Source organism: Myodes glareolus, chromosome X (assembly GCF_982192425.1).
Source record: "Myodes glareolus chromosome X, mMyoGla1.1, whole genome shotgun sequence".
NCBI lineage: Eukaryota > Metazoa > Chordata > Mammalia > Rodentia > Cricetidae > Myodes > Myodes glareolus.
The window spans coordinates 107,621,202-107,647,592 of NC_142053.1; the positions used below are offsets into that span (position 1 = coordinate 107,621,202).

Sequence of the window (26,391 nt, forward strand, 5' to 3'; positions counted from 1 at the left end):
ACTTGAAATATTGTTGCTTCTGTCTCCTGAGTGTTGGGATCATCAGAACAAACCACTATCAGAGAAGCACACCACCCACCATGCACAGCCAATTCTTTTTATTTAATTTTTATTTTCGCATATGCAGTATTTGCACATATTTATGTGGCATATAGTATAAATATTTATACTATACTTATATAGTATTCCATACCATGCAGTATTATAAGCCAATACCTAAAAAGAAAGTGTAAGAATCTTTAATGTAGGCCCATATTTCTATATGGTATAGCAGCCAGGCCCTGAAGCCACAGGCCCCACCTGAGGTGGTCACATAGCCCTGCAGACAGACTGTCACAGCCCTAACAAAGAGTCAGGATGTTTTTGCTCCTTCCTTTGTAATTTGGAGGATGCCTGATAGAGATGCTGATTCAAACATACGTGACAGCTAGCATACAGCGTACACAGGTAGTTGTGGACATGACTGAAAGCCATTCACCTGGTTACCTAGGAGACAGAATGCTAATGTATTCTGTAAGTTTTGGTCTAAAGACTGCTTGGAGAATAAATGAGAGGAATGCTTCCGAATATGAACTCAGGACTTCATGAGGGACAAATGAGAATCTCCCTCCGGATAAAGCCATGTGAATTGTGTATTTATTCCCGCGCCTCCACGCCAGTCCAGAGAGAGATAGTTTATGTTGGGGTCTGGTCTAGAGAAATAATTTATGGTCTGAGCTAGCACCAGACCCTGACACTTAAAAAAAAAAGCAAAAAATCCCTTGAAAGTGGGAATGGGTACATTGTCAACAGTTAAAGCACCTGTCATACAACATGAAGACAGGATCTCAGTTTCCCAGAAACCACATAAACACTGGGTGGGCATGGAGACCATCTGGGAATCCATCTCCCAGAGCAAACTGGTTAGCCAGACTAGGCCTATAGAGCTCTGGCTTAATCTAAAAGACCCTGCCTTCATGAATAAGGTGAATAGCAATCAAGGGAGACTCCCAACATCGACTCAGGGTTCCATATGCTCGCATGCATTAGCGTGCTTACACACATGTGACTAAACATATACACACTGATGTACAGAGAACACAAGTATACAAAATGAATTTTTTTACCTTATTAAAACTGAAAATAGCATGCCATATGATCAAAAGTAAAATGAGGATGTCAGAGAGATTGGCATTCCCATGTTTTTTGTAACATTAGTCACAGTAGCCATGCTATGGGAATGACCTAAGTGTTTATAAATGGATGAATAGATGAAGAAATGCACCACATACACACAACGAAATACTATTTGGTTACAAAAATGGAATTCTGTCATTTGTGGCAACATGCATGCAACCAGAGGACATTTGGGCATGTGAAATAAGTCAGATGGGGAAAGATAAATATTGCATGATGACTGTGTTTTTCATGGAAGTGTCAGATTTCATCCCACAGAGGTAGCATGGAAATTCCCAGGGGTGATTCCACTGTGCATCCAATGGAAATGCTGACATTTTATTTACCTAGTCAAGAGAAGGCTACTGTATGCTAGGTATTAAGTTGGTCCCAAAAGAGAGAACCTCGTGGTTTCATTGCTCCATCTCTATTATCATGAGCAAGCCATCATCATCTAATACCTGGGCTATCACAAGACCTTTCTAAATGCTTTCATGGCTTCCCACTCTTTTCCTTCTCCTTATAGTCTAATCCCCACCCAGAAGCTAGAGAACCTGTTAAAACATGACAGATTCTGCCTTTCTTCTATTCTTCCCTTCAGGGGCTTCCCATGTCAGTCAAAGGAAAATTCACCACAATAAAACCAGCACTAGAAAACAGACTCAGACAGTGAGCTCATTTCCTCCCACGCTACTCCTTTCTTGTTCTGCTCGGGGCACATGGCTTCCTTGTCAACCCACAGATATGCCAAATGCATCCTATCTCTCACTCAGCATATACAGTTTTTGGAATCCACGTGATTCTGGGCTCCAAGGCCACCTTATCTGAACCCACATGATACTAATTCCCCCACCACCACCGTAACTACCCACTCATTCTAGAAGTCCTTCTTGCTTTGCCTCAGTCTGTTGTACTCCATAAATCTATTGCTAACATATTCCATTACTTTGTTTATTGATGTCTCCCTTTAATGCCCCTAGCACTGAACAGTGCTGTATAGGATCAGAGACTTTTTTCTCTTTGGAGGCTATGTCACAAATAGCTAGAATAGTGTACTATGTACAATAAACTGGAACACTCATTGATATTTTCAACTGTTCTGGGCTGAAGCTGAATGAGTAAAATACAACATTTTCCTTTCAGGGTCTGTCAACCGGTAGAAGTCAGCAAGCTTTCTATATAAATGGCAGGGTAATAATTTTGGGGGGGAGGGCATAGGGTATGTGTTGCAGAACTAATCATAAAGACAAATAAAGGAATGTGCATAGCTAGGCTCTGACACAGATGCATTTTGACAAACAGATAATGAGCCAGAACTGACCCACAGGTCTTAGTTTTAGAGGAGAGAGGAGGACACAACTGGCCAGAAAACAAAGGAAAATCAGCAGCAGAGAGGCCTGACCAGAATGCCAGATGTGTGACAAGAACAGCAAAGATGGAGGAGCCAGACATGGACAAGCGAGTACACGTTCCCTTGTTAACAGGAAATTCTTTGCAATGGGATTTCACCCTGACATCAGTGGAAATGATGTGAGTTCAGTGCTCGGGGCAATTCATATAGGAATGATTTAATAGCAGCTGCTCAGATCTGAATCTTTTCTTTTTACTGCCAGAGTACTCAGCATGGTGCTTTGGGCAAATGTCTACACTGTAAATAGTTAACTGAATTAAGTGCTGAGAAAATAGCTAGATGTGATAAGTGAAGTTCAGCCAAATTTCTAAGTCGTTGGTTCACATAATTCCAAAAGGAAAGGGGTGCTTAGTTGATATCTACAATAAACTCTACTCTCCACTTTGAGCCATCAGTTGCCACATATCTTCGTCATTACTCAATAATATCTACGTATGCCATTCCCCTCCTCAAAAATGAGCCTGTCTTATTTTCTACCATTTTAAAAATATCTACAGAAATCAAAGTTCTATTTATGTTTTATTAAAATATTAAAATCTTTTCATGCACTTGGTCCTGGGGTAGGCTCAGGCAATGTTTAGCCCTTGCCTTGGTGACTCAACAATTCATTAAGGAAGAATAAAAAATACCAGACAGTTAAGAGCACTTGCGGAGGACCTGGGTTCAGTTCCCAACACCTACATGGAAGCTCAAAAGTATCTGTAACTCCAGTTTCAGGGACTCTAACGACCTCCTCTGACATCCACAAGCACTAGTCATGAATGTAATACACACACACACACAAACACACACACACACACACACACATACACACACACATATATATACATACATATATGTGTGTGTGAAACACATATATAAAATAAATCTAAAAATGAAAAGAATATGTTGTGTACCATAGCAAAATAGGAAATCTAAAAACAGAATAATCTACTCTGTTCAAAAGGAAAAAGGGACAGGAAGGTTTCCTCAGGGTAAAAGATGAGGCAGCTTTCAAAAAGTTGAGTAAGGTTCATTCCCAAGATAGTGGGGGTCAGGTAGGAATTGTGCAAAAAAAAAGTTATCTTTCTTTTGTTTTCTGCCTAACCTTCACAGTTCACTTTCGGTATTTTTTAGCTAGCGTCTTAGAATTTATTACAATAGAAGGAAATCACACATGCACAGTGTTGTCAGGAAATTCTATAGCTCAACATTTCTATGAATGGACTGATTAGTCTTTATTCTGGAGGAGGAGGGGATAAACATGGGAACCTTTTGCACCAAACTGGGAATAGCAGTAATTCAGCATCTTTGCTTGCCTGTAGTTGGTTTACTGGAATAGGGCAGAATAGTAAGCAAAGGAGGAGCTGACCAGATAGTCAAAAAAGTGTAGGGCATTCACCATGCTGCATGTAAGCTGCCTGGGTGTCCTGCAGCATGAGTCCACAGATGTGTCCTACAATTCTAGCACTCATTCTAATCACGTCCAGAAGTAGGATAATCTTAGAATTAGGACAGTGGCATAGTTCAGTGAAACCTTGCATCCTTAGATGTCAGGCCTCTTCTCATGAAACTCATTTACCAAAGACAGCACTTCTTCACAATGAAAAGTAAGTAAATGAAGGCTTAGGTGGATAAAAAATGATGTGCATGTTTACTCTTTCTTCTTCAGGTCTAGTCCTCTGCTTCTGAATATCATTACAATTGCAATTCTCCTTCTCTTGTTGCTCTCTCTCTAACTGCTGCAGACTTCCTGTCCATAAAAGCCTCGATGTGTTCTAAGTGTGGGGCAAGCCAGTGTACTCACTCATTTCATGGTTACTTTCCATGAAAGTTATTTCTAGGCCTGACCCTCAAAGCACCATTTTTTTTTCTGGCATTTCCCTTCAGAGTTGACCAACCTCAGATTCATGATCTATGACTGCTTCAGACTCGGAATGCAACCCCCTTGGAACTTACTGACTTCCTTCCCCAACCTGTCTTTGATGGAGGTGTCTCCCAAAGTGCTTCAATTGCCATCTTCAAAAGTGAGAAATCTGACACATTTTCTATTTCTTTCTCTCTAGAGAAAGCAGAGTAATAACCCCAAAGATGACTACAAGCTACATCTTGGAACCTGTGTGTAATGTAGGGAACAGGAGAAAGAGAAATTAAAGTGGAAGATATAATTAAGGCTTGTGAACAGTTGATTCTGCAATAAAGGCATTAACTAGAACCATTCAAGAGACTCAAAAGAATCACAATACTTCTCAAAAGTGAAAGATGGTAGTTGGGTGGTGGTAGTGCTTGCCTTTAATTCCGGCATTAAGGAGGCAGAGGCAGGAGGATCTCTGTGAGTTTAAGGCCAGCATGGGCTACAAAACAAGTGCCAAGACAGGCTCCAAAGCTACAAAGGAAAATCCTGTCTCGAAACATTAAAAACAAATCAGAGCCATGTGATACAAGGAAGGCTAGAACCAACCATGGCTCCTTTGAACACCATGGACAAGGCCACAAGCCAAGGAATACTTTTTGCCTCTGGAAGTTGGTGACGTAAGAATGAAAAGTGAATGATATCCCACAGTGCCCAGAAAGAAGCAGAACTCTTTGGATACTTTGATAAATAGGCAATTTATGTTTGATGTTAGACTTCTAAAACTATAAAATAATGGATTTGTGATGTTAAAAACCCTCAGGTTTGTTACAACGTAACATAGTATCAGTAGAAACAAATACATTCTACCTCTCCAAATTTTAAATCATTGGGTAAGAAATGTGTGCCAATTTGTCATCCCTTCCTGCTAATACAGACACATTCTACTACATTTTTAGACCATTGCATTCTCCTCTGTAAAGAAAACTAATCCTCTTAATTTGATTTCCTTACTTAAATTCTATCTTATTTTTATTTGCTTGTATGCATTTGTCTATGTGTGGGTATATACACCTGAGTGCAAAAACCCTCAGAGGCCAGAAGAGGACATTGAAGTCTATGGAGCTGAAGTTATAGGCCTCAATAAGCTGCCTGAATGGGTGATGGGAACCAAACTTTGGTCCTCTAGAAGAGCAGGAAGTGATTGTAACTACTGTGCCGCCTCTCTAACTCCAAATGCGATTTCCTCCTGCTATTTCCTCCTGGAGTTTACTGCTTGTAACTTGTTCCCAGAACTGCAGCTTTTTCATATCTTCTCTCTCCAGAGGATAAAACAGAGGAATTCCCGTTGTGCCCAACTATGAATCCTGCCTGGCATCTCATCTACATTTGTAAAATCTTTACCAAGTTTCTCCAAACTACACCTTCAAGTTACACCCATACTATCCCTCACTTCTTAAGTCACAGGCCCAAGAAATGAGACCACTTACCCCTCTTTGCATTTGGCTTTTCTTTTTCTTCCTACATTAATCATTTTCCTTAAAGATCTTTTTTTTTTTTTTTTGGTTTCATGTTAGCTTTTTTTTTTGTCTCTGTTTGGGGGAGGGGGTGTTGGATGAGAATGGAACCTTCCAGAGGCCCAAAGAGTCCTGGTCACTATTGTATTTGGCAAATTCATATTAAACAGGGAAGAACTGTTTAAAAACACAGCTGTAAACAGTGTGACATGTACTAGATGTTTAAACTTAACAGTTACAAAGTAACCCTTTAAGTTGAAAAACATAAACTGGCATAATAACCCTACTTAACAAATCCCTAAACTATTTATTGAAAAATATTGTTTTCTCCTACACAAAAGAGTAATAAAACCCCAAGTTTAATATGTGACTCATTCTATTATCTCAATATATTCTGAATCACTCAGGCATAATCCAGGTATGCCTGAGTTTAGGCATAAGCGGGCAACACACACACACACACACACACACACACACACAAGCTTCCTATGAAGAAAACATTCATAGTCTGAAATGCAGGCTTCTTCAGGATGTGTGACTTAAACCAAACGGCCACCACACCCTTACAGGGGATAAAAATCTGAATACAAGAGTTCACACCTCATAGAGTTAAGGAAAACGAATTAACAAAGGAATCAAAAGCTAGTGGAGGTGGGGAGGGCTGGAAGGATAACAGAATCTTGGTACAGGGTGATGGTTCAAGTGATCTAGTGACCTGAGCAGAAAAAAAAATCTTTTCCTTGTTTCCTGTAGCTTCCAGGTTTCTTCATACTAAGGCATTTTTACAGTGAAGAAAGCATTCATTCCAGGAGAACTGTCCTGGGGTGGGTATTGTCTTTGTTTATGGCATAGCCTATGGGAGAAAAAAAAAGGAAGTAGAAAATTTCCAATACAAAAGGCATGGCACAGGGACCTCAGCTGCAGGGCTTGGGAAAGAGGTTTGGGAAAACCCAGGATAGATACTCTTAAGGAACAACCCATGGGCTTCTGCCTATTGGACTCATCTTTTTTTTTTTTTAACTCTCCTAGGAAGTCAATGCAGACAAAACATATAAGCTCCAAGCCTATGTTGTTAAATCCCTTGCTGTCATCTTGTTCTGCAGCCTGTGTTAGAATTTCACAGTGGCAGTCTGGGAAGCCTCCCAGGAACTCTATTTTGATACAGTTAGCATAAGCTAGACCTTGGGGAAGCATCTGTATCACATTAAGACAGCATTCATTGCAAGCTTTAATTCATGATCAAACTCAGTAGGCAAGCATTCTTGTTCAGACATCAAGACCATGCAAGTTTCACTTTCATACTCAAAAGTTGATCTGAGAGTGCTGGGAAGATGGCTTAGTGTGTAAAGGCAGGCACCCACTGTCAGACTTGAAGACTCGGCTCTGATCCTCAGAACCCGCGTGCTGAAATAGAAAACTGACTCTCAAAAGTTGTTCTCTGACCTCCATGGACATGCCAGAGCATGCAGGTGTGGACTCGCATACACACACACACACACACACACACACACACACACACACACACACACATATACACACACACATGCACACCACAAGCAAGCTCGTGCAAATGCTCAAATAATATATGTCATTTTAAATTCTAATTTTAAAAAAGAATCAGATTAAGAATTAGGCATCGCCGAGAAGCTGTATTATTTACGCACAGAAGCATTCTGTGTTCTGTTTGCACAATGCATGAAACATAAGTATTGTTCTCATTTGGAAACTAGAAAGACGATCACACATGCAACACATGAATAATTTCACTCTCACTGTCTCACTGAACAGCTCTGAATATCACCAAAACCAGGCAAATTAGTAGGGTCAAGGAATAAACTAGAAAAAAAAACACCTTTGGGTTATTTGTGATTGATTGTCGATATCAACAGTTTCCCACCCACTTCCTAGATGATTCATTCACAAGGTACTTCATGTGGTTTTAGTCCAAATATCCTTTAGACTATGAAAACTAATATTTACATTTACCAAAATACAACTCAGATAACAAAAGCTTTAGCACATGGTTCTCAACCTTCCTAATGCTGCGAAACTTTAATACAGCTCCTCATATTGCACTGACCCCAACAATAAACAATTTTTGTTATTATTTCAAAACTGTAATTTTCTTACTATCATGAATTAAATATTTTTGTATATAGAGGACTGTTGAAGAGTCTAGACACACAGGTTGAGAACTGCAGCTTTAACACAACAAAAAGCTACATCAAGACACATATAATTGGTTTCACAAAGGTTAGCTCCTAAAGGAACTGTGAGCAACAAACATCACTGAAAATGGCACAAATAAATTGTATTATTTATTTCAAAAACATGTTCCATATCACTTATCTCCATCACCTGGGAGAACCTAAAAGTTAGTTGACTTACTAATGTTAGAGCTTTGGGTATGGCGTCATTCTTATTATAGAACTATAGGTACTATATCTTTTGAAGAACATGGAATGGTGTTTTTATCATGGATGAGCAGAATACAGACTCTGAAAGGCTCAAAATGAATGATGGGAAATACAGAATCAACCTGAGTATGTGGGATTGCAACAGGCTGATCTGAGAAAGAACCTGCTTTCATCCATAGGAGCGCAATTTCCTAACCCAGGAAAGAAAATAATAACATCAGTAAAAACTGGCTCCTATATGCAAGATGAACTCATTACAAATACAAATTTTAAATGACATAATACAAGAACACAAAACCCGCATATTCAACTATGAAGCTTAGTATTTAACGTTTAATCCACACACTACTCAAGGATACTCTAGTGATTATCACCATCTCAGGGGAGCCAAAAAGGACAATAAAATGGGGCATTGTGGAAAAAGAGGAGATTCCCCTGGATTTAAAGTCATTTTGGAAGTCTGGGAATGGGACCTACAATATTTAGCAATTTCACACTCTTGTTATGACAGAGAACAGTACGCAGACAAAATAGATTTTCTAATATAAATACTGCATTGAGTAGGAACTTGTGGGAGAAGTTTGATCCAGTCACATTCTACAAGTAATGCACATTACTCTACAATTACAGTATCACTACGTGTAACCTTCACGTGTCAGCACATCCAAATTCATTTAATTGGTAACAGACAAGTATGAATTGCTGCCAAACAAATTGGGGGACTCCAGGGGGACTGAACTGACTAAAACCAAAATGACAAGCAGATAAGCACCGAGATGCTAGCCTTGAGTTTTTAAACAATCAATTAGGACATTCGAACAACTTAAAATTTATTGTTTGTTTTTGTTAGGATAAATCAAGTTGCAAACGAAATTTTGCCTGACATGAGAACTAGGGAAGACAATGCCATCAAACACTCACCTGGTGGAATTCATACAAATCAAATCAAACTATTAAGCAGCCCTTTTTGCGTCCTTCCACATCTGCCTGTAACACATGCACTTTTAGTAATTGGATCTCTAGGACATTCTTTAAAATAATCACACACTTGCCTGACCATGCAACCTGATTAATAATGAATGAACATTCCTGAAAAGAATCATTTGGAAGCATGGCAGATGTCTGTGGGGATATGAAGGTTTTAATGATCAAAATTAAGGGGAAATGGGAGCTGGGTCACACAGTCTGGTTATTTTAATTGAAACCCAGTCTTCCAAATTTACTTAACAGAATGCTTAAATACTCCTGGAAGTTCATCTACACACACAGGCAAACAAAAGACACTCCTGGCAATGAAAAAGAGCAATCCCTGTGTCACTGTCTCAACAGTTACGAAAAGCCCTAGAAAGCCTCAATCATGCAATGCATTCCTAGAAGCCTGGGAAACAGATTGAAAGCAGAAACTCCTACACTGGTACTTAAGAGTCCTTAGAGCACCACTCAAGGTTCTGACAAACAGATCCCCTTGAATACCCACCAACGGACTGCACACTAGTTCTTTTTGAAGAAACATCGCTGTAGGTAGAAGATGGGGTTCCACAAAATGATAGACAGGCCACTGAGACCAGGTAGTGGATGGCAGGCAGAGCTGGAGCGGTCCTGTGTGTGTCTGTGAGAGAGTCGACAGTAAAACACAACAGGAAAGTCGGTCCAACAATTCCAGGAAGGCCAGCTCCACCTCATCCACTCCGCCAGGGTTGCCTGAGTTGAAGAATCAACTGCCTTTTCCACGGTCCCCACTGTGACTTCCCTGTCCCCTATCCCAGTCAGTATTCAGCTGAAATAAAATGGAAAGGCAGTTCAGGTCAGGCTAACACCCACTGTGTAACCCAGAAGCATGATGACTTGGCACTGAGATCAGCACTCTCCCTGCTTACAGGGACCCGCGGTGGCTCACATAACTTGAAGGATGGTGTCTGGAGCCAGAGTCAGAATATCAGCTCTCCATGCTAGGATCAGGAACGATCCTTCCCAGCTTGGGGGTTCAGAAACTCACACTTCCCATACCTTAAGTCCTTTTAACACCCAACTGAGCACATTATTACATTATGCTCTGTGTGGGGATTTGTTTGTTTTTTTTAAAACAATATGCTCATTATTTTGTTTTTTTAGTCTCACAATTCAAGTTTAATTTCTGAAAGAAGTTAGTTTTTTTTTTCCTTTCTTGTTTTTGAGACCGTTTCTCTGTAGCTTTGAAGCCTGTCCTGGAACTAGTTCTTGTAGACCAGGCTGGCCTCGAATTCACAGAGATCCGCCTGCTTCTGGTTCCCGAGTGCGGGGTTAAAAGTGTGAGTCACCACCTTCTGGCTGAAGTTAGTTTTCAGTTTACACTGGGAGGAATGATCCCTTATACAGATACAGTAAGTCATTCATATTTTCTTCTTAAAAGACCTTTACATTATATGGATTACCTTAATATATAACTAACAGCACACAAGTGCATGAACTACGCATAGATATTCAATTATGCATGCACACATGTGTATAAATTATACACATCTATCGTACATATACACACATAAGCACCCCAAAGAATCCTATATGTAAACAGTCTTCTCTGGGTTTCCGTGGAGAGTGGTTTCAGAGCACCCCCACTAAAGATATGGATGCTCAAGTTTCTTATACAAAGTGGTATGTCATTTGCATATATAAATTTCCTCTCATATATTTAAAATCACCTCAGATTACGCGCAATACCTAACACAATGCTATGGTGAATTATCTCAGAGAAAGTGACAAGAAGAGTCTGTACATGTTGAGTATAGACAAAACACTTTCCACATGTTTTACATCTGAACTGTGTTGAATCTGGGAATTTAGAACTCACAGAAGGTTGATTTCATATGCATTTAATATACTATATATAAATCTAATACCATGTGTATATACAGGCTACAAAAGTGTATAATTTGCCCCAAAACTTGATTTCACTCTCCATAATTAGTCTCCCAAATGGCAACAAAGGGTGAACTGCGAATGGAAAGTAGTCATTTAAAATGTGATTATCTGAAGAAAGGGAAGTAGATTTTCTAAGAGCAAAAAGAAAATTTGTCCTGCACTGCAGTTATTTGAGGGATGTGGCTTATCACTATACAAGACAAGAAACTGCAACTAAAGAACTTCACCAGGAAAGTGTGAAAACAATTCTGCATGATTCAGTTTATCCTGTAGACAGCTGGGCTCCACCAAAGGTATATAGGGAGCATGCAAGATAAAGGGAAAGCAGGGGTCTTACTCTGGCTATACAGTGTGCACGTTTTTATAACACTCCAATGCTTCATGGTGAACCAGACCATACTTCATAGGACATAAAAATGCATAGTTAGGTATTCTGGATTTACATTTTTTTCAAATCATAATTTAATTTACCTATGAACCGTATAGGCATTACTCAGTTTTAAAATAGAGATGATTTCCTTAAGACATTCATGTGATCCACCAAAGACACGCATGTTTATTATCAAATAGAAAGTTAAATAACTTTTCATCAAAGATTTTTTTAAAGAGCTTTTGTGAACATAACGTTAACGTTGCTAACATTTGGGAGCCAGGTTTAACTTGTCCATATTCTGGCCCTGTGCTGGGAAAATCAGACTAAATAGCTCAAGTTGAAACATCAGGAAACAAAGCGCTTACTCCACCCATAAAAAGACAATGATAAACAACAACAAAGCATTTTATGATCTTTTTCAAGTTCATAGCTTGTTGGCCTTTAGTTGAGATTTCTAACAATCAGAGAGTTTCAAATATGTCATGTTTTCTATATTATAGTTAATTTTAAGGAACAAAGCATCCTGGTTGTTTTCTTCTTTTCCCTTTAGAAACAAATCTAGTCTTACTTTGTATTCTAGGCTGGTTTGGAATTTATGATCTTAATCCCTCAGTCTCCAAACACTAGGATCCTAGGTGACTGTCACCAATCTGGCAAAACCAATTCGTTTTAAAAGCAAATTGAATATATTTTATATTGCACTGAAAATGACTAGTGTTTCCTACTCTATACTTTTCTGGCCATCATACAAGAATTTGGGTCCTACAACAGTGATAGGCTACAAAAAGAAAGAAGACAAGGAGGGTATGTCTCAACTGGTCTCTTAGCAGAAGATCTAAGATTGACTCTTCAGATGAGTGGACCCACAGCATGGCAGTTGCAGAAACTAAAGCTACTAATTTCTTCTAAACCACCCACAAATGAGAAGTTCACAATGCTGCCTTTCTTAAGTGCTTTTCCATGCATATCTATATTTTGGTATGCATTTATAAATGTACTCATAGATCTCTAAATCTATAAAATCCTGTATACATACACACACACACATACACACACACACACACATATATATATAGGAATCATTATTTGCATATGTGTATACAAATATATATATATACATTCACAAAGAGAGACATAATTAAAAACACCTTTTGAAAATTACTTGAATTTGTTATTAGCATTCACTCTCTGTAAGTCTGTTCTTTTGTTCATCCCCATTACATTACAGTTTCTGTGCAAAGACAGAATCCTGTAGATAATGTTTATTTATCTAAAAATATCACCCAGCTCAATCTATCAAAGGTTGTTTTGAAATTAGTATGATGGTATGAGAGATCTATTCTCTTGAAGACACTTGAACCAAATTTTTGCTAGAAAGAGACAACTGATTCCTTGAAGTTGTCTTCTGACCACCACTTGTGTGCACACCCCCACCATATGCATGTGCGCGCACGCACACACACACACACACGCATGCACACATGTGCACACACACACACACACACAAACACACACACACACACAGAGTAATTGTAAAAAAGAAAACCGCTTTACCCCCTCAACTTCAAAGTTAGCCACACACACAATCCTCCTACTCCCAATATCCTGAAGTTACCTTGTGATCTTAGAAAATAAGAGAAAAAAAAACTAACCTTCATCCCCAACTCATGGTTAACTATTATGAACATTTCCTGTGATCACTGAAGCCCTACAGTCAAAGGATAGAGTTCCCCCTCCCCACACCCCTCCATTTTTTAACGCAACCAAAAGAGGAGTGATTCTTTTGTTCTCAATTGTTATTGTAAAACACCACATGAAAGACTGGGAACGATGGGAACATGGCAATGAAAAGGACAACAGCTCTGACGAATAAAAACAGGATATTAAGAACAGTATCAGGACTGTCTGTACAGAACAAAGGCAAAAGGGAAGCTTCCCAGAGAAACTTGAGCAAAAATACTTTTTTGCTACATTGAAATGGCAATGAATAAACGGCAATTTTTCAAGAGAACATGGATTTTTACAACTGGGGCAAAAGGTTATCCTTTAAAGACACACATACACATGCAATATAAAGTTTTATAAAATTAAAACTGTCCCCAAGTCTCATCAAATCTCTCTATTTCTATATTCTATTTCCCAAAATTTTTAGATCTATGTTTTATCCTATATAAAATGAGATACTGGCTTTACTATTTAACTGACAGTTACAGAAATTTAATTTTATTTACTACAGGAAAAAAAGAAGAAAGACGGTCTCTTCACAGTATGCTCTTAACTTTGGATATATGTTTCTCTCTCTCTCTCTCTCTCTCTCTCTCTCTCTCTCTCTCTCTCTCTGTGTGTGTGTGTGTGTGTGTGTGTGTGTGTGCATAAGAGTATGTATAAATGAGCATATGATTATATGCACACATGTGTGGGAGTGCATGTGGAGGACAGAGATTAACGTTAGTTATTGTTTTCTACCTTATTTAATTCTCTTTTTTTTTTTTGTAAATGTCTCTCACCAAACATGGAGATCACTGCTTCAGCTAGACTAGATGGCCATTTCGCTCCAAGGATCCACTTGTCTTTGCCTCCACCGCACAGGGATTATAGATGTGTTTTTATGTGGCTTCTGGGGAACCAAACTCAGGTCATCACGCTTATACAACAAGGATTTTGACAACTGATCTGTCTCCTCAGCCCCTTAACTTAAACTTTACACATACCCTTTTAGAATTCCCAGAGAAGCCATATAATGAGCACTTTGTGGAGAAACAATCAAAGCAACTAATACAGTATATTGGTTTTATCAAATCAAAGTGCTGCAAACTCTCCGAAAGCTGTCAGTGTGATGAGTCATTTAATAAGGCATAATGCAAGTTCATCTAGCTTATCAAACTTAACATATAATTCATTATTATTAGCACTGCAGTCTCTAAGCTTAATGGGCTCTGAAAAGTAAGTACTATGTTTTGCATGGCATTAGAAATTTCTATCTTTTTTTCTCTGTCTAGATTCTGCTGTTGTTCTCCTTGTTTCTCTTGTCCTCTCTGTCCTTTCTATTTCAGATGACTGATAAACTGTTTTATCTCTGGTGTGCTGTCAAGAAAACTTAGAGCTAAACCTTGAACTTAGAAGGCCCAGGTGCCCTTAGTCTACTTTTGAGCCAATCCCATCAACGTCATACCATACTAAAGGATGCATAGCTTGAAAGCAGATAATACTGAGTTCAGGCCTGGACTCTGACATTTCCTTGCAAAGGCAGATAAGGACCTGATACTCTACGTCTCTCAAACTCACAGACACTCTCCATATCTTATACACAGTTCCCTCCTTTGTAAATGAAGATGAGAGAAATATCACACTCCCTTGAGGATCAAGTGAGGCCAGGTTTCCAAAGTGCCAGGCAAAATTGCCATTTTCTTGTCCTTTGTCCCTTCTTGTCCTGAATTACCTCTTGACTAAATAGTTTCATTATCTGGATTTATTTCTTATTTTAGGAAGCAGGAAGGATATCATTTCGTTATTTCACAGTCTTCATGGAACAGGTTATGTGAAGGGACACTATAAGACTAGTAATGTGACTTAACATTTCTTCTTTAAAACAATTGAGTTATTCATTTGTTATTGTGTGCTTATGCCAAAGGGGGAAGGGGTAGTCTAAGGAAGATAGAAGCGGCTGCTGTATCTCCTGGAACTGAAGTTACAGGCAACTCTCAACTGTCAGATGTAGGGTCTGGGATGGAAATTTGGGTCCTCTGGAAAAGCTGCAAATGTTCTTCACATCTCTCAAGCCACTAAGCTAGCAGTTCTGTTTTAACAAGAACGCCTATTTAGTGATTGTATTTTTATGGGGATAATCCTGTATACTTCCTAGACTTCACTAGAATTCTGTAGTCAGAACCATTGTGTCTCCCACAAAGATCCTGAGGCTGCATTCTCTGCTTCTCACTCAGCCACTTTGCCTCCTGTGAATCATCTGCTAGAACAGGGGTTCTCAATCTTCCTAATACCGTGGCCCTTTAATACAGTTCCTCACGTTGTGTGACCCTCAACCATAAAATTATGTTCATTGCGGTTTCATAACTGTACGTTTGCTTCAGTTATGAATCATAATGTAAATCTGTGTATTCCAATGCCCTTAGGTGACCCCTGTGAAAGGGTCATGCAAGTCCTAGAGGGGTCGCGACCAAAAGGTTGAGAACCACTGTGCTAGAGGCATTGCATTGCAGGAAACAAGAGACCTTGACATGGACATTGTACATGAGCATTTAAGGGCAGAGAACTGTGTGAATTTTTTCTCTTTATAAACTAATCTGTCAACTTGCAGGTTACATGGATGCTGACAGAAGGCATAAGAGTCTTGAATTCGAGATGAAAAATAGTTTGCAAAGCGCAGCAAATGGTTTTGTTTTCCTTTGTCCTCCTCCAAGACTCACCCACTGCACCTGGTGCACACAGCCAGTTATACCACAGCTCAGCGACTCAAAGCTTAAATCGAAATCTTGTATTGTGGACTGTAAGAATGCTTCCCCAGCCTTAGAGGAAGATAATCATATCTATTCTGAGAGACTTTCTGCTGCTACACAGTCATCCCTAAAAACAGTCCAGAGCAAAGACAATTATTCATCCCACTCCCAAGAACTGCAAAACTTTGAGCAATCTGTGGAAACCTACTGGTCAACGCACAGTTTCTGTCCCCACTTATGGGTCTGACTAACAGTGACAAAGAGAATTCAGGTCACCTATGGGCTTTCTAGCAATTACAGTAAGAAGCAGACTGTCACCTGGCATTGAATGATCGTTAAGTCAAGGAAGTCCAGAGGTAAAATAAGTTTGCAAGGAAGCAATGAGGTTTTTACCACCAGCATCAACAACCTCATTACCACACCACACTTTAGAATAAGCTGCAACTACAGGAAACTAGCATAGATTAAGGAAGTCCTACTTACAGATTTTGCCCAGATAATCAAAAGCTGCTAAAGAGAGAGAGAGAGAGAGAGAGAGAGAGAGAGAGAGAGAGAGAGAGAGAAAGAAAGAAAGAAAGAAAGAAAGAAAGAAAGAAAGAAAGAAAGAAAGAAAGAAAGAAAGAAAGAGCATCATGGTTTCAAATAAGCCTGGACCTCACCTGAAACATCAGCTCTCTATTCCATATCAAAGTAGTTTAAATAAGATGGGAAAGAGGTCTGTGGAGATGGTTAAGTGGGTGGGAGCACTTGCTATGAAGAGAGCATGCGTTCAAAGTCCTGGCACTCACACAAGAAGTACACCTGGCCATAATGCTTGTTATCACGTGATTTCAGGTGGAGACAAAGAGATCCTTGGAGTTCTGTGGCCTGCCAGCCAGGCTAGCTGAAACAGCAAGTTTCACGTTCAGTAAGAAACTTGATTTCAAAAAATAAGGTTGAAACTGGCAGAAGAAGACACCTAAGACTTCCTTCCTCTGGCTTTTACATGCATGTGTATGGGAACACATAACCACACATATATACCATACATAAACATGTGGGAGAGGAGGCTGAATCTTTAACCAAGCGTTTTTAATTGTAAACTCACTTATTTTGGAATGAAAAAGAAGATAAAAGTCAGTTCTTTTATTCCACAGGAATTTGGATTGATTTTTATTTGGGATTTTTTTTTATCTTGCCACCTGCCGGGAGCAACTCTAAGCACTAGCAACGTGATGGTAAATATGAGAACAAAGACCTGCTCTTCGAGAGCTTAGATTTTAATAAAGGAAATAGAAAACAAATAGCTGGGGAAAGTAATCATTTTAAAGGCTCATATATAAATTGAAAGAAGTTAAAGGGATGGCAAAACACAAAGTTGGCAGCTCTATGTAGACTATTTTAGAAAAAGGAAAATTTCAACTCATATCTGTGTAGTCTTTCTTGACATTCTGGCTTCCCCCTGCCAATAAACAAGCAAAACTATCTTAACGTTCGATTTGATTGGATATATTTAAAGTGGTATGACCATAGACGTATTTTAATTTTAGTATAAAACTTTGCAGCATTTAGGCAGAGAGATATAATTTCATCTCTTCAACTATTAAATGTTTAGCTTTCAGATATACAGTATAGATTTCTTTCTCAAGGGTACTAAAGTCCAGCCTTTACAATCTATTGTTTGATATAATTTCAGCAGTGTGATTTGACGGAATGACCCAGGGATTCAGTGGGTAAGGAAAGCAGAAAGCACAGTGTCTTGGGCCAGTTTGTCTTGCTATAACAAAGGGACTGGCTGGCAATGATACAAAGAATAGAAATGCATATTTCACAGCTCTGAAGCATATCCTGTGGAGTTCAAGATCAAGATGTGTGCAGTGGAGGACCCTAGCTCTCTGTTTTCAAGATTGTTCCTTGAAGCCTATGTCTTCCAGAGGAGAGGAATGAAGTGTCCTTAGATATCAAAGAACAAAGGGCCAAACCCACCGCTGCCAGGCCCCCTTTGAACACCGGAACACCTCTCAACATTACTGTATTGGGAATTAAATTTCCAGCCTGTGAATTTTGTAGACACACCACACCATGCAGCACTCTGAATTAGCTGGATGTGTGCTTGATCTTAGGATGTTACCTCAAATTTGACTATAACAGTGGCCACATAGTTACAGTTATAGGGAAGGGAAATGCAGAAAGTGGGGCGAATGCTGGAGGAAATGAATATCTGTGACCAGAACCTCAAGATTTGTGAATGTCAAAGATGTATTACAACCCGAAGGTCCTGTTGTCTGACAGGTTCTGTTAGAATCTGATTGATGGTGGGAACAATGACAAATAGCATCTCCAAATAAATTTCCTTCCTGGTTAGGCAAAATTGGAACCAAGCTTGGATCATGGGTTTTGGAGACCATCTTCGTAGGAATCAACCAGAAGGAATGAGATCACAAAGCCTTCATTAAGGGAGGAAATGGGTTGCTCTTGCTTCAACAGCATAGGCCTACAGAATACTTGGGAAAGTTGAGAAACACTCTGCTCCTCTTCCACACTGAAGCAAGCAACAAGGTTTATTTCTCTCTCTCTCTCTCTCTCTCTCTCTCTCTCTCTGTCTCTCTCTCTCTTTTTCGGTGTGTTTGGTTGTGTGTGTGGTATGCATGAATATATATATATATATATATATATACACCTGTGTGTGGGTCCACATATATGTGTAGGTGTGTGTCTGTGTGTGTCTGTGTGTGTGTGTGTGTGTGTGCGCGCACATGCGCGCGTGTGTGCGCACGTGTGTGCGCAGGGGTAAGCCAGATGCTGATGTCAGCTGTCTTCCTAGATTGCTCTCTACTTTGGTTATCGAGGGTAGCTCACTGAACTCCAGTTCACCAATCAGCTACATTACTTGGTCAGGCCACATTGTCTGAGGAGCGCCTCCCTCCCCGACCAGTTCTGCCAGTTCTATCCTATTTGCTGATTTTAATGTGGGATCTGCTGTCCTCATGCTCTCAAGCCAAGCTTTTTACCCAGTGGGCCTTCTTCCCTGCTCCAGCGATAAGGGTTAGGGCAGGAGAAGGTCCCTTTTAATAAAACAGACAGCCTTCTGAGAGTAAATTAGCCCCAATACAAAGAGGTTTGGTACGAAAAGCTAAGATTCAAACTGTTTTGGGGGAGATGCAATATTTGGGTCTCCAAAACCCATGATCCAAGCTTGGTTCCAATTTTGCCTAACCAGGAAGGAAATTTATTTGGGTTAAAAAAACATTCTTCAAAATAAATCATAGGTCTGAGGATGTAATTCATTTGCCTGGCCTGTATGAGTTCCCAGCTTCTATCCCAAGTACCACAAAAATAATTGCAATTTATGAGGATAAATTGTAACATTCAGGAGGATTCTAATGAGTTTTGAAACATATTCCTGAGGCAGATTTTGTGTTTTTTCCTTGTATTATTAGGATATTTCCTTGTTAAGTGCTTAAGAACTATATACAAGTATTATTTGTAGAACATAATTATAAGGAATAAATTTGCAATTCATAATTAAAGGTATGATCTCAGGGACTTAATTTATGGGTCTTGTGTTGTAACTTTTACTTTCTTTTTTATTTAATCAATTATTTAGGACTTAAAGGAAAAGTTTTTGTTTTAAGCATTTTATCCTTTCATTGAGATCAATTTAAGTATGCATTTCATCACATACACTTTATTCTTTTACTCAATCAAGCTTGAGAAGAGTGTGACTTTTAAATAAAAGAAGGGGAAATTGAAAGGATTTAGTCCTTGAGATGTAATCTGTGACTTAAAAAGTCATTTATAAAAATGGCTGGCTTTAAGAGCAGTGCACTTTCAAGGTGGCTAAGCTTTACTATGGCAAAGCTATATTTATTGTTAACAAACGTGAATGTTAGCTTACGAAAATATGACACAATTGCCTTGCATTGTGAAAAAATTTTAATGTCTAATTTATCATCTTTGTGTTAAAACTCGGTCAGGTATCTCTTATGAAGCAGCTGCTTTCGCTTGTCATTCCTTAAGTCAACAAGGGGCACTTGATTCAAGGCCCGGATCCAAGCAGTTCTGCCAACAGTCTCAATCTATGCGTTCCATTCCAAATTCCTCCAAGATATTCTCAGTTTTTAATGCACACAAATATTTGGTTTTGCAACTTCAGTCATTTTCTTTCTTGGAAAACAGACTGGGAAATTAGTCACTCCTGGGGTGCTGGACAAAGGGCAGTACATGATGGCAGGAATGCTGGTGACTTCCCTGAAGGCAGCTTTGTTGTGCTTGAGCCACAGCCAGTTAACCTCCCCCAACAACATAAACTGCCAAAACATCAGTGGTCCAAAGAGGGGCGCTCAGGTCCCATTTCCCGCCCCCTGACTATCAGCATCCAGAAGCAATTCTTTGCATGGGTGCTTCTTCATCCTGATCCTGAGTGGCAGCTCTGAGGATTAAACTCAGGTCCTTTGGAGCAGTCGCTTTATGCACATTAGCCCCCTGGGGTGATGAACTCCAAAACCTCTATTTTCTCCTCTTGGCTCTCGCCTGCTCTCACAAAACCCTAGTTAGCCACTGTGCTACACAGCCTTTCTTGGATTGTAGGCTATCAAAAGAAAACAAAACAAAACACCAGACCCTACAACAATATGATGGATATGGTAATGAGGGTCTTTAGGGTAGTGGGGAAATTCCACGATCCTTTAGAACCGAGACTTGGGGGATCCATTTTCTTCTTTAACGTTGAGACTTCACATTCTCATCAGCAAAATCTTGCTTACAATAGCACAAATGATCATTTGCCTCAATAAAAATTTCGTGTGTGTGTGTGTGTGTGTGTGTGTGTGTGTGTGTGTGCGTGCGTGCATCCATTAAAAAGAAATCCTTTCAAAATCGCCAAATGATAATCAAGATGGGTTTTTCTTAATTGGGCAAAATTTGTTGCTTAGTGACAAAAGAGAGAGAGAGAGAGAGAGAGAGAGAGAGAGAGAGAGAGAGAGAGAGAGAGCAAAGAAAACAGAAAAAGCAAGAGCATCTGGCTTCTTCTGTGCTACTTTGGAGTTTGCTTTTTGACTCACTTCCTTGTTATCTCTGTGAAGACATTGTTATTTTACATAGACATTATTATCCCATGGGTTGTGGTGCACTTCCTTCCGTGCAGCACTTCAGGAACCTACATAGAAAGCCCTGCTCCACTTCTAAAAATAATCTTTGTAATTCTAAACCAAAGGTTTTAATGGAAAAATGACTGGGAGGAGGAAAATGGCAGTCAAATCATTCTGAGAACACTGACTCTTCGGCATCTTTAAAATGCCTCCTCTACAAACGCATTCTCTCTTGTTCATACGTGTTCTCTCTCACAGGCATTTCATGTGTAGTAATCACTAATACCCAAATTAAAAGGCACTACGGTTCTTCTCATTCAAGGCAATGACTCTGGTAATAAACACCCTCCAAGAAATAAGTCAGAAGGTAGAACTAATTTCCATATCAGAATTAAGATAACAAGACAAGTACAGTGACTCCTCATTTGGCTGAAATTCTCTGAAAATGTAAGACTTCTGGTTAATTTGATTTTCTGGTTAACTGAACCTCAAAAGCATAACCTGTTTTTAATCTACTTTGAAATGTGTCTAAAATGCTCGAGTCCACCCACTTTTACTCATGCAACTTCAAATCAAGTGTTGGGTTTCATTTAAATGCTCTTAGGTAATTTCAAATCTTATTTTTCCTTTCACACCATCAATATATTTTTTTTCATCTCATCATAAAGAGAAATTTCAGAGACTGGTTAGAATGTATAACTGTTCCTATGTCCAGTTTCACATTAATCATACATCTTCTTTGTCTTTATGTTTCACAAATGTCTCAGAAAAGTATCACAGAAATGATACTTAATAAACGTTTCAGTTATTGACAAAATAAAGAGTCAAGTTAAGGTTTTAAACTAACGTTAAGTATTTAATATAATGTTTTAATATAGTACTTCTAATCAGTTTTGTTAGCACAAATTAATGACTAATACTAAAATATATTATTTTAAAATATATATTTAAAGAGTATGTGTTTATATATGTATATATATATATATATATATATATACAGACCATACATATTTCTTTTTGTTTTTTTTTTTTTTTTTTTTAGAGACAGGGTTTCTCTGAGTAGTCCTGGCTATTCTGCAACTCACTCTGTAGACCAGGCTGGCCTCAAATTAAAATATCTGCTTGCCTCTTCCTCCCAAGTGCTGAGATTAAAGACATGTGCCACCACAGCCCAGCATAAACTATTTCTTGTTGAGAAAATGCTAGTTTGTAGGTTTCCCGGTGGACTATAATGACAGTTGAATAGCCCCCTAGATGTTCTTTTTTCACAGTGCAGTTACAACCAGTATACTGAGGGGCCCCCATTGCAGTTTTCTACAGAAATCTACCCTATGGTATCTTGAGCTACAAAATACTATGAGTATATTGAACTAAACTATTGCCAAGATGAAGAAATCTCTAAACATGCATGAGGTTTCCTATCTTTTAGTAAAGATTCTTATTGAAGAAATCCCTGTCAGTGCAAAAGAGAATGCCTTTGAAAATGTTTGCTAAGATCACTGCCAACTCTACAATTCCCAGTAACTTGCACTGTATGTAGAAAGACAAGACCAGTAAAACTGAAGCTTATATTATCTATTATCTCTCTCTCTCTCATTCTCTGTCTCTTTCCCACTTCTGCTTGTTTGTTCTTCTCTTATATACTTATGCATGTGTGCGAGCACACACACACACACACACACACACGCATAGAGACCTTTTGGGTGGGCTGTAGGTATTACCAAAGCAATTTTTTTTTTAGTTTCTATAATGTGTCAGAAGTTTTGTTAAATACAGTGCACACAGTAGCGTTTTCATAAACATTTTATAAAGAATTGAATGGAGGCTGGAGAGATGGCTCACTGGTTAAGAGCACTGGCTGTTCTTCCAGAGGACCCAGGTTCAATTCCCAGCACTCACATGGCAATTCACAACTGTCTGTAACTCCAGTTCCAGGTTCTCTGACACCCTCACACAGATATACATGCAGGCAAAACACCAATGTACATAAATAACAACAAAAACTGAATGAAGAGTTGATCTATACCTCATATATAGATTGACCAAAGGTCTACTTATACGGAGATCGATGATGTCAAATTAAGTGGTAGTATTGGTGTTTCTCAATAAATATTTTGCTACTGGTACAGTTGTCATATCGTAACTGAGAATTCTATTATAAGACATAAATAAATATACAAATATATTTATTTTATTAACTAATATGATTTGGGGACAAACTATAGGGAATTTTGAAGGAGACATGTATTAATTGTACATTTAAGATTTTATATTTCATTTTGTGTTGGGGAAGTCTTGATAATTATGTTGCTTAATGTGGCCTTAATTTCACAATCCCCTTGCCTCCTAATTCTAAGTGCTGGGATCAAAGGCATGCATTGTCATAATAGCTACATTTTAGATTGCAATCGAGAGCTCAGTATAGACTTTGGAAAGACAAGACGAATGACCTGTCTTCCTGTTCAATGTGTCCTTCCATTTGGCCACCTCCCCTGCCTCTCTTCTTAGTATGGCCCAAAGGAATGTAATGCTGCCAAAAGCCTGGTCATTTTTTCTTTCTCAGAACTCAGCAAGGACTCTTACAGACTAAACACTTAGAGAAGCCAAAAGATACTTTGTAATCTTGAATTAAACAGGGTGCCAAGTCCCCAATGTTGACTGGTCTCCAACATCTGTCATCCCAGTGATTTCCAGGTTAACTGAATGCGTATAATGTCTAGGGTTGCAGCATCTGGACAAGTAGCCTAATTTCATTTTTTCTTCTGTCTTAGTAATAAAAGCAGCATGAGGGAGTACTGTAGATAAGAAAAAAGGTAACTGAATTGATTTTTCAATACACACTGCAAATAATGTGTGTGTGTGTGTGTGTGTGTGTGTGTGTGTGTGTGCCTTGATAGAAATAATTTGCATTTCTTGTTTTGAAACATTTTTTCATATACCCATAGCCGGCATTCTTTAGCAACTAAAATTTGTTAAACATTTTATATATATATTGACTAATCCCTACCCAAACCCTATGCGGTAAGGTTCATTTCCCTCATTCTGCAGATGAGGGAACTGAGGCTCAGAGTTGAAGAGACTTTTCCCAAAGCCACATAGTTGGCATGTGGCACGGTCCTGTTATAATCACCATTTTTACGACTTTTATAATCATCTTTAACAGGCATGAAAATCGTTGCTCCTACAGTTAGGAATTTTTGGTATACGAGTATAAAGAACATTGTTCTACTACTTACAAACTAACTTTCAATGACTTGTAGTTAAGCACTGGCCAATCACCTCTTCACTGCGAACCATTAAGGTATTTCCCATGCAAAGGTCTCCTCATTTTCCCTTAGGACAGACATCTGGATCGTATCAGCAAGAGGGTGCTTTAAGCATGAGAAAATTTAGGAGAAAAACCTAAGACTGGATTATTTCCATGAGTCCATTCACTGATATCCCCTGAGTGCTTCAGTTTTTACACAACTACCTAGTCATCTATTCGTTCCACTCAGTGAGCAATGGCTTGTGACCTCCCAGTTAGCAAGTTCACAAGATAAATATATCAGTAATAATTAATGTTTACTAGAATAGATATAAATATTTAAAAACACAACAGTTCCAAGCACATGTGAGTTCCACTTTATTTTAGGAAATACTAAAAGTCCACGTGTCCACCCCATTAATTATAACCTACTTTCCACACTGACCTATGTATGATTCCTCCTGACATAAATTGAAACAAGGTGCTCAGAAAGGAATCAACCTCCACTCTAACTGGGCTACAAAATGTCCACTTTCCAAGCTTCTCAATAAATGTAACCTGACATCTTTCTAAGACTTGAAAAAGTTTATGAATTTAAAAAGAGGGCTTAAAGACTCACCACAGTTAAGCCCTACAGTAACTGTTGAAATATCCAATGTAAATAGAGCTAAGGGGGCCTGGGGGACACTAAAACCTTGTTATAAAAGAAGAAATACTCCTTAGTATTTTCTTTTACAGAAAATAGCATATGTGCATCCAACCAGCACTAAGAAGAATGAATAGTAAACTTTGAGGCTGCCCTCTAGAGATCTAAGGGAGGCATGAATGAGCCATGTAAAATAGTTCTTTTGCTACATGTGAATGATTGAGTTTAGCTTGCCCATTCATCTTAAATGTTAAAAGTAAAACAGAGAATGGTTAACTTTTTAATAGTACTTAGCTTTACATGAACGCACTATGCACTCATCCATCACAGTCCCCAAAGCAAATCACCTAAAGAGGGAGTTATCACTAAGAAGTAATTTTCCATAGAAAGATACTTCTGGTCATTTTTCTGTACATTTCAAGAACAAAACGGGATCAGACATTCCCCTTTGTTTTGTTAGTTGCCACTTTAAATATAATATATTGGGTGATTTTCATCTTCTGACATCTCAAAAATATTCTTAAGTACCTTTTAGGACAACTAAAGTATTACAGCAACTTCCGAAACCAAACGACCATCTAAGCTAAAGATCTAATAAATAGTAGAATGTGAGCAATGTACCCAGCACAACATATACTATCAGTGGAAAATAGTTCTTAGTGGCAAGTAATTTTATTTTTTATATAAAGCATAGAAATAGATATACAAAGATAAGTAATATACTATGATTATTAAATTTCATAGAAAGTGGGATATGGAGAAAGGTTTGAAAAGGCCATTTGATGGGTGAGAGCAGTAGAAAGTATCTGTTGTAGAATGATGCACTACACCCTTATCAACAAACTGGCCAGTGTCTCCCATGTGTTGGATAAGATGCTGGTGACCACTTCACAAAAGATTAAGTGAGTTGGCATCACTATTCCTAGGTCTTGCTCTGCGCTGCCCTCTTGTGCACAACTTGTCCTTAAAATCTTCAGGTATCCTAAATGGATGGTCCATCTAACCTGTAGAGCAGTGGTTCTGAACCCACAGGCTGCGACCCCTTTAGGGGTTAAGTGGCCCTTTCACAGGGGTCACTATCAGATATCCCGCATATTAGATATTTAAATAACAATTCATATAGAAAAATACAGTTATGAATCAGAAACAAAATAATTTCATGATTGGGGGTCACCACAACATGAGGAGTTGTACTAAAGGGTCACAGCATTAGGAAGGTTGGGAACTATTGGGTGGTCAGTGTAGGGAAGAAAGGAGAGCAAGAATGCATGGCTTTCCTTGAAGGAATAAGCTAGGGTTACATAGCTCCTCTTCTGCCAATTGTCCATAAAGATGCAAAGTAACAGATGAAAGTACCCAATGGTAGGTCAGCT

At 38.8% G+C, this 26,391-nt stretch overlaps 1 protein-coding gene across 5 annotated transcripts in view; it reads right to left on the minus strand.

Moving 5' to 3' along the window:
* Mid1 (midline 1) overlaps positions 1 to 26,391 on the minus strand; it is a 356,681-nt gene that overhangs the window by 114,026 nt on the left and 216,264 nt on the right. The window contains exon 1 of one of the 5 annotated variants that reach the window (XM_048446259.3): positions 9,809 to 9,965. The exons of the other annotated variants lie outside the window; for them this stretch is intronic. The gene's annotated coding sequence lies outside the window, so the exon portion shown is untranslated. Of the gene's footprint in view, positions 1 to 9,808; positions 9,966 to 26,391 lie in introns of those variants that run through there. 5 annotated transcript variants of the gene reach the window in all.